The sequence below is a fragment of the Rhinopithecus roxellana genome, chromosome 7, assembly GCF_007565055.1.
Source record: "Rhinopithecus roxellana isolate Shanxi Qingling chromosome 7, ASM756505v1, whole genome shotgun sequence".
Classification (NCBI taxonomy): domain Eukaryota; kingdom Metazoa; phylum Chordata; class Mammalia; order Primates; family Cercopithecidae; genus Rhinopithecus; species Rhinopithecus roxellana.
The window spans coordinates 48,281,210-48,293,637 of record NC_044555.1 but is presented as its reverse complement, the minus strand read 5'-3'; the positions used below and the strand labels follow the sequence as shown (position 1 = coordinate 48,293,637).

Sequence of the window (12,428 nt, the reverse complement as noted above, 5' to 3'; positions counted from 1 at the left end):
TAACCTAAAACAAAAAAATATACAATAGATGCACAAAAAATAAAAATAAAAAACCCAAGAAACTAAATTACATCCCCAGAGAAAATTATCTTCCCTAAAATAAGACAGGAAGGAAATTAAAAAAGAAGAGAACACCACAAAACAACAACAACAACAACAAAAAAAGAATGTCAAATTTTCAGGAGTAAGTATTTACTTATCAATACAATTATTGAATGTAAATGAACTAAACACTACAATCAAAAGACATAGAGTGACTGAATGGATGAAAAAACAAGACCCATTGACGCCTTGCCTAAAGGAAACACATTTCACATATAAAGACACACATAGACTAAAAATAAATGGATGTGAAAATATATTCCATGAAGATAGACAACAAAAAAGAGCAGAAGTAGCTATACTTCTATCAGACAAAATAGAATCCAGACAAAAATGTCAAGAATAGAACAAGAAAAGTTACTATGTAATGATAAGGAGTGGTGGAGGGGCCAAGATGGCCAAATAGGAGCAGCTCTGGTCTGCAGCTCCCAGTGAGAACAATGCAGAAAGTGGGTGATTCTGCATTTCCAATTGAGGTACCCAGTTCATCTCATTGGGACTGGTTAGGCAGTGGGTACAATCCATGGAGAGTGAGCAGAAGCAGGGTGGAGCATCACTTCACCCAGGAATGGCATGGAGTGAGGGGATCTCCCTCCCCCAGCCAAAGGAAGTGATGAGGGACTGTGCTACCCATCCTGAGCACTACACTTTCCCCATGGTTTTTGCAATCTGCAGGACAGATTCCCTTGTGAGCCTACACCACTAGGGCCCTGGGTTTCAAGCACAAAACTGGGGAGCTGTTTGGGCAGGCACCAAGCATCAGGGTTCTTTCTTTTCTTTTCTTTCTTTTTTTTTTTTTTTTTTTTTTTTTTTTTTTTTTTTTAAGAAGTAAGCCTTTATTTCCTTGTTTTGCAAATAAAGCTGGCTAAGTTGGTTGCTTTTTGGTGATTAGTCAAAGAGACCAAATCCCATATCCTCATCTGACTCCTCCGACTCTTCCTTGGCTTCTGCCTTAGCTGGGGCTGCAGCAGCAGCAGCAGGAGCAGCCATGGTGGCAGCAGCCACAAAGGCAGATGGATCAGCCAAGAAAGCCTTGATCTTTTCAGCAAGTAGGAAGAAGTAATCCCTCTCCACAGACAAGGCCAGGACTCGTTTGTACCCGTTGATGATAGAATGGGGTACTGATGCAATAGTTGCATAGCCAATCTGCAGACAGACACTGGCAACATTGCGTACACCCTCCAGGAAGGAAGAATGCAGAGTTTCCTCTGATGTCAAGCACTTCAGAATTGTAGATGCTGCCATTGTTGAACACCTGTTGGATGACCAGCCCAAAGGAGAAGGGGGAGATGTTGAGCATGTTCAGCAACGTGGCTTCACTGGCTCCCACTTTGTCTCCAGCCTTGATCAGCTGCACATCACTCAGGATTTCAATGGTGCTCCTGGAGATTTTAGTGGTGATACCTAAAGCTTGGAAAAAGGAGGTCTTCTCGGGCCCAAGTCCAGTGTTCTGGGCTGGCACAGTGACTTCATATGGGGCAATGGCACCAGCACGGGAAGCAGCTGGCACCTTATTGGCCAGCAACATGTACCTGATCTCAGTGAGGTCCTCCTTGGTGAACACAAAGCCCACATTCCCCCCGATATGAGGCAGCAGTTTCTCCAGAGTTGGGTTGTTTTCCAGGTGCCCTCAGATGACCTTGCTCATCATGGTGTTCTTGCCCATCAGCACCATGGCCTTTCCGCGAAGGGACATGCGGATCTGCTGCATCTGCTTGGAGCCCACATTGTCTGCCCCCAAGATGAAACATTTCGGATAATCATCCAATAATTGGATGATCTTAAGGAAGTAGTTGGACTTCCAGGTCGCCCTGTCTTCCCTGGGCATCACGGCAGTGCGTCAGGGATTGACACGCAGGGTTTAAAGACAATGTCACTTCCAACGAGGATGCCTGGCAAGAGCATCAGGGTTCTTTCATACTCCAACAGCACCTTGAACTCCAGAGAGCCAGGAGAACCATCCACTCACCTGTAAAGTGGGCTGAAGCCAGTGAGCCAAGCTGTCCTGCTCAGCAAATTCCACTCCCACAGAGCCCAGCAAGCTAAGAACCAGTGGTTTGAAATTCTTACTGCCAGCACAGCAGTCTGGAGTCGATCTGAGACACTGACACTTGGTGGGGGGAGAGGTGACTGTCATTACTGAGGCTTTAGTAAGCAGTTTTCCCCTGATGGTGCAAAGGAGACTGGGAGGTTTGGACTGGGTGGAATTCACCACTGCATGGAAAATCAGCTGTGGTGAGACTGCTTCTCTAGATTCCTCCTCACTGGGCGGGGCATCTCTGCAGGAAACACAGCAACACGAGCCAGCGGCTTACAAATAAAACTCTCATCTTCCTGTGACAGAGTACTTGGGAGGAAAGGTGGCTGCAGTCACAGATTCAGAGAGCCTAATCTTTTCTGCCTGCCAGCAATAAAGAGAGCAGCTGATCCTGAAAAGGGGGATTATCCCAGCACAGCACATCAGCTCTATTAAGGGACAGACTCCTTCTCAAGTGGGTTTCTGAACCTCATATCTCCTGACTTGGAAATACCTCTCAACAGGGGTTGACAGACACCTCATACAGGAGAGCTCCACCTGGCATCAGGAGAGTGCCCCTCTAGGAAGAAGCTTCCAGAGGAAGGAGCAGGCAGCAATCTTTGTTGCTCTGTAGCCTCCGCTGGTGATACCCAGGTGAACAGGGTCTGGAGTAAACCTCCAGCAAATTGCAGCAGACGTGCATAAGAGAGGTCTGACTGTTAGAAGAAAAACTAACAAACAGAAAGCAACAGCAACATCAACAAAATGACTACCCAGAAAAACCCATCCAAGGGTAGTAAGACTCAAAGATCAAAGATAAATAAATCCAAGAAGATGAGAAAACAACAACAAAAACAAAAACAAAAAAAAAAAAAAGGAAAAAAGCTGAACATTCCAAAAGCCAGAATGCTTCTTCTCCTCCAAAGGATCTCAACACCTCTTCAGCAAGGGTGCAAAACTGGATGGATAATGAGATTGATGAATTGACAGAAGTAGGCTTCTGAAGGTGGGAATAACAAAATAGTCTGAACTAAAGGAGCATGTTCTAACCCAATGCAAGAAAGCTAAGAACCTTGATAAAAGGTTACAGGAACTGTTAATTAGAATAACCAGTTTAGAAGGGAACATAAATAACGTGATGGAGCTCAAAAACGCAGCATGAGAACATTGTGAAGCATACACAAGTATAAACAGGCAAATTGAGCAAGTGGAAGAAATAACTTCAGAGATTGATGTCTACCTTGCTGAAATAAGGCATGCAGACAAGATTAGAGAGAGAGAGAAAAAAAGAATGAACAAAGCCTACAAGAAATAGGGGACTATGTGAAAACACCAAACCTACAACTGATTGGTGTACCTTAAAGTAACGGGGAGAATGGAACCAAGCTGGATAACACACGTCAGGATAGTATACAAGAGAACTTCCCCAACCTAGCAAGACAGGCCAACATTCAAATTCAGAAAATATACAGAACACCACTAAGATACTCCACAAGAATATCAACCCCACGACACATAACCATCAGATTCTCCAAGGATGAAATGAAGAAAAACATGTTAAGGGCAGCCAGAGAGAAAGGTCAGGTCACCTACAAAGAAAAGACCATCAGAATAAGAGCGTATCTCTTAGCAGAAATCCGACAAGCCAGAAGATAGTGGGGGACCAATATCCAACATTCTTAAAAAAAGAATTTTCAACCCAGAACTTCATATTTAGCTAAATTAAGTTTTGTAAGCAAAGAAAAAATAAAATCCTTTGCAGAAAATCTTCTCTAGATTTCTCCTCACTGGGCAGGGCATCTCTGCAGGAAATACAGCCAGGGGCTTACAGATAAAACAAAATATCTTTCCTGTATGACTGCAAGACTTCTGTAGCTATCTCCTTAAACACTCTTTGAATTGAGAATTACTCATCGATTCATTGACCAGTTAGTCATCCACATTCTCATTGTGGAGATGCACGATGAGTTGTATGTTATCCTCAGAAGTGCCAGTTTCATATTGAGACAGTAGGAAATGTAAATCTTTCTCCAGTGTGTTCATATGATTCATTTCTCTTCATTAACTGGACTATTAAATGATCCAGGAGTCTATTCACTACGATTTTATTGGAAAGTGATCTCTTCCTTTTACTGAATTACTGCTTTTGATGCGATTAAACAATATTTTATTGTAAAAAAAAAAAAAAAAAAAAAAAAAAAAAAAAAAAAAAAAAAAAAAAACTCTAATCTTCCTGGGACAGAGCACCTGAGAGAAAAGGTGGCTGCAGTCACAGCTTCAGTGACAGCTAAAAGATTTTGCTACCACCAGGCCTGCCCTGCAACAGAACCTGAAGGAAGCACTAAATATGGAAAGAGAAAACCGGTACCAGTCACTGGAAAAACACACCAAAATATCAAAACCGATGACACTGTGAAGAAACTACAACAAATAATGTGCAAAATAACCAGCTAGCATCATAATGACCGTATCAAATTCACACATACCAATATTAACCTTAAATGTAAATATGATAAAGGTCCCAATTAAAAGGCACAGACTGGCAAATTGGATAAAGAATCTAAACCCATTAGTGTCCTGTATTTGGGAGACCCATCACATGTGCAAAGACACAAAATAAAGGGATGGAGGAATATTTATGAAGCAAATGGAAAGCAAAAAGCAGAGGTTGCAATCCTAGTCTCTGATGAAACAGACTTTAAACAAACAAAGATCAAAAAAGACAAACTAGATAATTATATAATGGTAAAGGGATCAACACAACAAGAAGAGCTAGCAATCCTGAATATATATGCACCCAACATTGGAGAACCCAGATTCATGTAGTTCTTAGAGAATTACGAAGAGAATTATACTTCCACCAATAATAGTGGAAGACTTTAACACCCCACTGTCAATATTAGATAGATCAACGGGAAAGAAAACTAACAAGAATATTCAGAACTTAAACTCAACTCTGGATCAAGAGGACATAATAGACATCTACAGAACTCTCCACCCCAAATCAACAGAATGTACATTCTTCTAAGTGTTATGTGGCACTTATTCTAAATTGACCAAATAATTGAAGGTAAAACACTCCTCAGCAAATGCAAGAGAACTGAAATCATAACAAAGAGTCCCTCAACCACAGTGCAATCAAACTCACTCAAAACCGCACAACAACATGGAAACTGAACAACCTACCCCTGAATGACTCCAGTGTAAATAGTGAAATTAAGGCAGAAATCAAGAAGTTATTTGAAATCAATGAGAACAAAAAGACAACATACCAGAATCATTGGGACACTGCTAAAGTAGTGTTAAGAGTAAAATTTATAGCAATAAATGCCCACATCAGAAAACTGGAAAGATCTCAAAACAGCCAGGCATGGTGGCTCACACCTGTAATCCCAGTACTTTGGGAGGCTGAGGTGGATGGATCACGAGGTCAGGAGTTTAAGACCAGCCTGGCCAACATGGTGAAACCATGTCTCTACTAAAAATACAAAAAAAAAAAAAAAAAAAAAAAAAAATACAAAAAAAAAAAAAAGAAAAAAAAAGAGCAGGGCATAGTGGTGTGCACTTGTAATCCCAGCTACTCAGGAGTCTGAGAAAGGATAATCACTTGAACTCAGGAGGTGGAGGTTGCAGTGAGCCGAGATCATGCCATTGCACTCCAACCTGGGTGACAGAGCAAGACTCTATCTCGAGAAAAAAAAAAAATCTCAAATTGACACCCTAACATCACAATTGAAAAAACTAAAGAGGCCTGGCAAGGTGGCTCACGCCTTTAATCCCAGCACTTTTCGAGTCTGAGGCGGGTGGATCACCGGAAGTCAGGAGTTAGAGACAAGCCTGACCAACATAGTGAAACCCAATCTCAACTAATAATACAAAAAAAATTAGCCAGGCATGGTGGTGCACACCTGCAATCCCAGCTACCCGGGAGGATGAGGCAGAAGAATCCCTTGAAACCGAGAGGTGAAGGTAGCAGTAAGCTAAGATTGTGCCATTGCACTCCAGTCTGGGTGACAAGAGTGAAACTGTCAAAATAAAAAAAAAAAAAAAAAAAAAAAAAAAAACAAGAAACTAAACAAGCAAGAACAAACAACTTCAAATACCATATTGAATAGGAGTAGTGAGAGAGGGCATCCTTGTCTTGTGCCGATTTTCAAAGAAAATGCCTCCAGTTTTTTTCCATTCACTATGATATTGGCTGTGGGTTTGTCATAAATAGCTTTTATTATTTTGAGATACCTTCCATCAATACCTAGTTTATTGAGAGTTTTTAGTATAAAGAGGTGTTGAATTTTGTCTAAGGCCTTTTCTGCATATATTGAGATAACCATGTGGTTTTTGTCATTGGTTCTATTTATGTGATGGATTAGGTTTACTGACTTGCATATTTTGAATCAGTCTTGCATCCCAGAGGCCTCAGAAATAATGCCACACATCCACAACCATCTGATCATTGACAAACCTGAAAAAAAGCAAGCAATGGGGAAATCATTCTCTATTTAATGAATAATACTGGAAAAACTGGCTAGCAGTATGCAGAAATCTGAAACTTGACCCCTTCCTTACACCTTATAAAAAATTAACTCAAGATGGGTTAAAGACTTAAATGTAAACCCCAGGACCATAAAATCCCTAGAAGAAAACCTAGGCAATACCAGTCAGGACATAGACATGGTCAAAGACTTTACGACTAAAACACCAAAATCTATGGCAACAAAAGCCAAAATTGACAAATGGAATCTAATTAAACTGAAGAGCTTCTGCACAGCAAAAAAACAAACAACACCAACAACAAAACTATCATCAGAGTGAACAGGCAACCTACAGAATAGGAGAAAATTTTTGCAATCTATCAATCTGACAAAGGTCTAATATCCAGAATGGGCAATAAACTTAAACATATTTATAAGAAAAAACAAACAACCTCATCAAAAAATGGGCAAAGGATATGAACAGATGTTTCTCTAAAGAAGACATTTACAACGGCCGGGCGCGGTGGCTCAAGCCTGTAATCCCAGCACTTTGGGAGGCCGAGACGGGCGGATCACAAGGTCAGGAGATCGAGACCATCCTGGCTAATACGGTGAAACCCCGTCTCTACTAAAGAATACAAAAAACTGGCTGGGCGACAAGGCGGGCGCCTGTAGTCCCAGCTACTTGGGAGGCGGAGGCAGGAGAATGGCATGAACCTGGGAGGCGGAGCTTGCAGTGACCTGAGATCCGGCCACCGCACTCCAGCCTGGGCGACAGAGCCAGACTCCATCTCAAAAAAAAAAAAAAAAAAAAGAAGACATTTACATGGCCAATGAACATATAAAAAAAGCTCAACATCATTGATCATCACATAAATGCACATCAAAACCACAATGATTATCTCAATAAAAAACCACAATGAGATGCCATCTCATGCCAGTTAGAGTGGCAATTATTAAAAAGTCAGGAAACAATAGATGCTTGCAAAGCTGTGGAGAAATAGGAACACTTTTACACTATTGGTGGGACTGTAAATTAGTTCAACCATTGCAGAAGACATTGTGCTGATTCCTCAAGGATCTAGAACCAGAAATACAATTTGGCTGAGCAATTCCATTACTGGGTATATACCCAAAGGAATTAAATCATTCTACTATAAAGACACATGTACATGAATGTTTCATGCAGCACTATTTACAATACCAAAGATATGGAGGCAACCCAAATACTCATCAATGATAGACTGGATAAAGAGAATGTGGTACACATACACCATGAAATACTATGCAGGCATAAAGAAGAATGAAATAATGTCCTTTGCAGGGACATGGACGAAACTGGAAGGCAACATCCTCAACAAACTAACATAGGAACAGGAAACCAAGCACAGCATGTGCTCATTCATAAGTAGAAGTTGAACATTGACAACACATGAACACAGAGAGGGGAACAGCCCACACCAGGGCCTGTACGGGAGTGAGGTTGAGGGGAGGGAACTTAGAGGATTGGTCAATAGTTTCAGCAAACCACCAAGGCACATGTATACCTATGTAACAAACCTACACATTCTGCACATGTATCCCACTTTTTTTTTAAATAAAAATGAAGACATGTGGCCAACAAACATATGAAAAAAATCTCATCATTGGAGTCACTTCCAAGATGGCCGAATAGGAACAGCTCTGGTCTACAGCTCCCAGTAAGATCAATGAAGAAGATGGGTGAATTCTGCATTTCCAACTGAGGTACCTGGTTCATGACATTGGGACTGGTTGGACAGTGGGTGCAATCCACAGAGGGTGAGATGAAGCAGGGCAACGTGTCACCTCACCAGGGAAGTGCAGATGGTCAGGGGATTTCCCATTCCAAGCCAAGGAAAGCCTTGAGTGACTATACCTGGAGACACACTACACTCCTGTCCAAATACTGTGCTTTTCCCATGGTCTTTGCAACTGGTAAATCAGGAGATACCCTGCCACGCCTGGCTCAGGAGGTCTCACACCCTCAAAGCCTTCCTCACTGCTAGTGCAGCAGTCTGAGATTGACCTGGGACGCTGGAGCTTGGTGAGGGGAGGGATGTCAGCCATTGCTGAGGCTTGAGTAGGCAGTTCTATTCTCACAATGCCAAAAAAAAAAAGTGTGGCAGGGAAGCTCTAACTGGCCAGAGCCCACTACAGCTCAGCAAGGCCTACTGCCTCTCTAGATTCCACCTCTGGGGGCAGGGCATATCTGAACAAAAGGCAGCAAACAGCTTCTGCAGACATAACCATCCCTGTCTGACAGCTCCGAAGAGAGCAGTGGTTCTCCAAGCATGGTGTTCAAGCTCTGATAATGGACAGACTGCCTCCTCAAGTGGGTACCTGACCCCAGTGTAGCCTGACAGGGAGACACTTCCCAGTAGGGGCTGAGAGACACCTCATACAGGTGAGTGCCTCTCTGGGACAAAGCTACCAGAGGAAGGGTTAGGCAGCAATATTCGCTGTTCTGCAGCCTCTCCTGGTGATACCCAGGCAAACAGGGTCTGGAGTGGACCTCCAGCAAACTCCAACAGACCTGCAGCTGAGAGGCCTATCTGTTAGAAGGAAAACTAACAAACAGAAAGGAATAGCATCAACATCAACAACAACAACAACAACAAAAACATCCACACGAAAACCCCATCCATGGATCAGCAATATCAAAGACCAAAGGTATATGAAACCACAAAGATAGAGAGAAACCATAACAGAAAGGCTGAAAATTCCAAAAACCAGAATGATTCTTCTCCTCTGAAGGAACACAACTCTTGGCCAGCAAGGGAACAAAACTGGATCAAGAATGAGTTTGATGAGTTGACAGAAGTAGACTTCAGAAGTTCGATAATAATAAACTTCTCGGCCGGGCGCGGTGGCTCAAGCCTGTAATCCCAGCTCTTTGGGAGGCCGAGACGGGCGAATCACGAGGTCAGGAGATCGAGACCATCCTGGCTAACACGGTGAAACCCCGTCTGTACTAAAAATACAAAAACTAGCTGGGCGAGGTGGTGGGCGCCTGTAGTCCCAGCTACTCGGGAGGCTGAGGCAGGAGAATGGCGTAAACCCGGGAGGCGGAGCTTGCAGTGAGCTGAGATCTGGCCACTGCACTCTAGTCCGGGTGACAGAGCGAGACTCCGCCTCAAAAAAAAATAAATAAATAAATAAACTTCTCCAGGTTAAAGAAGCATTCTCTAACTCATTGCAAGGAAGCTAAAAACCTTGAAAAAAGATTAGAAAAAATGGCTAACTAGAATAACAACTGTAGAGAAGACCTTAAATGACCTGATGGAGATGAAAAACACAATACGAGAACTTCATGAAGCATACACAAGTTTCAATAGCCAATTTGATCAAGGAAAAGAAAAGATATCAGGGATTGAAGATAAAATTAATCAAATAAAGTGAGAAGACAAGATTAGAGAAAAAAGAGTAAAAAGAAATGAACAAAGCCTCCAAGAAATAGGGGACTATGTTAAAGACCAAATCTAAGTTTGATTGGTGTACCTGAAAGTGATGGGGAGAATGGAACCAACTTGGAAAACACTGTTCAGGATATTATCCAGTAGAACGTCCCAATCCTAGCAAGACAGGCCAACATTCAAACTCATGAAATACAGAGAACACCAAAAAGATACGCCACAAAGATACTCCTCGAGAAGAGCAACCCCAAGACACATAATTGTCAGCTACACCAAAGTCAAAATGAAAGAAAACATATAAAGTGCAGCCACAGGGAAAGGTCAGGATACCCGCAAAGGGAAGCCCATCAGACTAACAGCAGATCTCTCTGCAGAAACCCTACAAGCCAGAGGAGAATGGGATGTATTTAACATCCTTTAAAAAAAAGAATTTTCAAGCGAGAATTTCATCTCCAACCAAACTACGCTTCATAAGTGAAGGAGAAATAAAATCCTTTACAGAAAAACAAATGCTGAGATATTTTGTCACCACCAGGAATGCCCTACAAGAGATCATGAAGGAAGCACTAAACATGTAAAGGAACAACTGGCATCAGCCACTGCAAAAACATGCCAAATTGTAAAGACTATTGAAGCTATGAAGAAACTGCATCAATTAACGGGCAAAATAACCAGCTAGCAACATAATGACAGAATCAAATTCACATATAACAATATGAACTTTAAATGTAAATGGGATAAATGCCCTAATTGAAAGACACAGACAGGCAAATTGGATAAAGACTCAAGACCCATTGGTGTGCTGTATTCAAGAGACCCACCTCATGTGCAAAGACACACATAGGCTCAAAATAAAGGGATGGAGGAAGATCTACCAAGCAAATGGAAAATAAAAAGGCAGGGATTGCAATCCTAGTCTCTGATAAAAGACTTTAAACCATCAAAGATCAAAAGAGATAAAGAAGGCCATTACATAATGGTAAAGGGATCAATTCAACAAGGAGAGCTAACTATCCTAAATATATATGCATCAAACACAGGAGCACCCAGATTCATAAAGCAAGTCCTTAGAGACTTAGAAAGAGACTTAGACTCCCATACAATAATAATGGGAGACTTCAACACCCCACTGTCAACATTAGACAGATCAATGAGACAGAAAGTTAACAAGGATATCCAGGAATTGAACTCATCTCTGCACCAAGCAGACCTAATAGACATCTATAGAACTCTCCACCCCAAATCAACAGAATATACATTCTTCTCAGCACCACATCGCACTTATTCCAAAATTGACCACATAATTGGAAGTAAAGCACTCCTCAGCAAATGTAAATAAGAGAAATTATAACAAACTGTCTCTCAGACCACAGTGCAATGAAACTAGAACTCAGGACTAAGAAACTCAATCAAAACCGCTCAACTACATGGAAACTGAATGCTATAAACATGTCTATGCAAATAAGCTAGAAAATCTAGAATAAATGGATAAATTCCTGGACACATACACCGTCCCAAGACTAAACAAGAGAGAAGCTGAATCTCTGAATAGGCCAATAACAGGTTCTCAAATTGAGGCAATAATTAATAGCCTACCAAGCAAAAAAATCCAGGACCAGGCGAATTAACAGCCGAATTCTACCAGAGGTACAAGGAGGAGCTGGTACCATTCCTTCTGAAACTATTCCAATCAATACAAAAAGAGGGAATTCTCCCTAACTCATTTTATGAGGCCAGCATCATCTTGATACCAAATTCTGACAGAGACACAACAACAAAAAAAGAGAATTTTAGGCCAATATCCCTGATGAACATCGATGGGAAAATTCTCAATAAAATATTGGCAAACAGAACCCAGCAGCACATCAAAAAGCTTATCCACCACGATCAAGTCAGCTTCATCCTGGGGATGCAAGGCTGGTTCAACATACACAAATCAATAAATCAATAAATTTAATCCATCACATAAACAGAACCAATGACAAAAACCACATGATTATCTCAATAGATGCAGAGAAGGCCTTTGACAAAATTAAACAGTCTTTTGTGCTAAAAACTCTCAATAAACTAGGTATTGATGGAACAGATCTCAAACTAATAAGAGCTATTTATAACAAACCCACCGCCAATATCATACTGAATGGGCAAAAACTAGAAGTATTTCCTTCAAAACTTGGCAGAAGACAAAAAAGTGCCCTCTCTCACCACTCCTATTCAACATAGTATTAGAAGTTCAGCCAGGGCAATCAGGCAAAAGAAAGAAATAAAGGGTATTCAATTAAGAAAAGAGAAAGTAAAATTGCCCCTTTTTGCAGATGACATGACTGTATATTTTAAAAATCCCATCATCTCATTCCAAAATCTCCTTAAGCTGATAAGTAACTTTGGCAAAGTCTCAGGATA

General features: G+C 41.4%; 1 pseudogene; it reads right to left on the bottom strand.

The window, feature by feature from the left end:
* Nucleotides 1–925: 925 nt before the first annotated feature.
* LOC104653905 lies at nt 926–1,947 on the bottom strand (annotated as a pseudogene).
* Nucleotides 1,948–12,428: the final 10,481 nt, after the last annotated feature.